At 58.2% G+C, this 601-nt stretch overlaps 1 pseudogene; it reads left to right on the top strand.

The window, feature by feature from the left end:
* Nucleotides 1-7: 7 nt before the first annotated feature.
* Nucleotides 8-595, top strand: LOC107735062 (protein odd-skipped-related 1 pseudogene; annotated as a pseudogene).
* The last annotated feature ends 6 nt before the right edge of the window (nt 596-601 follow it).

Genomic DNA, 601 nt, shown 5'->3' with positions numbered 1-601 from the left:
TCAGACCTCTAACGGGCTGCATTTGCCTGCCGACCACATGCCCAGCATCTACAGTTTCAGTGCCTTGCATGCCGTCCACCTGCACCAGTGGACTCTGGGCTACCCACCGTTCACTTTGCCACGCTGCACCTTCTCCAAGCTGCCTGGCCTGGTGGACGCCCGCTTCCCTCTCCCCTCAATCCCACTGTTCCCCCATCTCGTCCAGCCCGCCAAGCAGGAGTCCCCCGGGCCTGGTTCTGGAGCATCGAGCAAAAGCAAACCCCGTTTTGACTTTGCCAACCTGGCAGCGGCTGCCACGCAGGACGACGCCCTGAAGGCGGAAGATCTGAGCACTAACAACGGGCACGTGCGCTCACCCTCATTAGGCTGCCTGCTGGATGTGGCCAAGCTCTCCTCGCCAGAAAGAAAACCAAGCCGAGGACGACTCCCGTCCAAGACAAAAAAGGAGTTTGTGTGCAAGTTCTGTGGCCGCCACTTCACAAAGTCCTACAACCTGTTGATCCACGAGCGCACGCACACAGATGAACGGCCGTACACTTGTGACATCTGTCATAAAGCCTTCAGGAGGCAGGACCACCTGAGAGACCACAGGTAAAGACAT

The sequence above is a fragment of the Sinocyclocheilus rhinocerous genome, unplaced genomic scaffold (genome assembly GCF_001515625.1).
Source record: "Sinocyclocheilus rhinocerous isolate Xijiao unplaced genomic scaffold, SAMN03320098_v1.1 C35726333, whole genome shotgun sequence".
Classification (NCBI taxonomy): domain Eukaryota; kingdom Metazoa; phylum Chordata; class Actinopteri; order Cypriniformes; family Cyprinidae; genus Sinocyclocheilus; species Sinocyclocheilus rhinocerous.
Note: the sequence above shows the minus strand (reverse complement) of the source record. Positions and strands in the feature narration are given on the sequence as shown.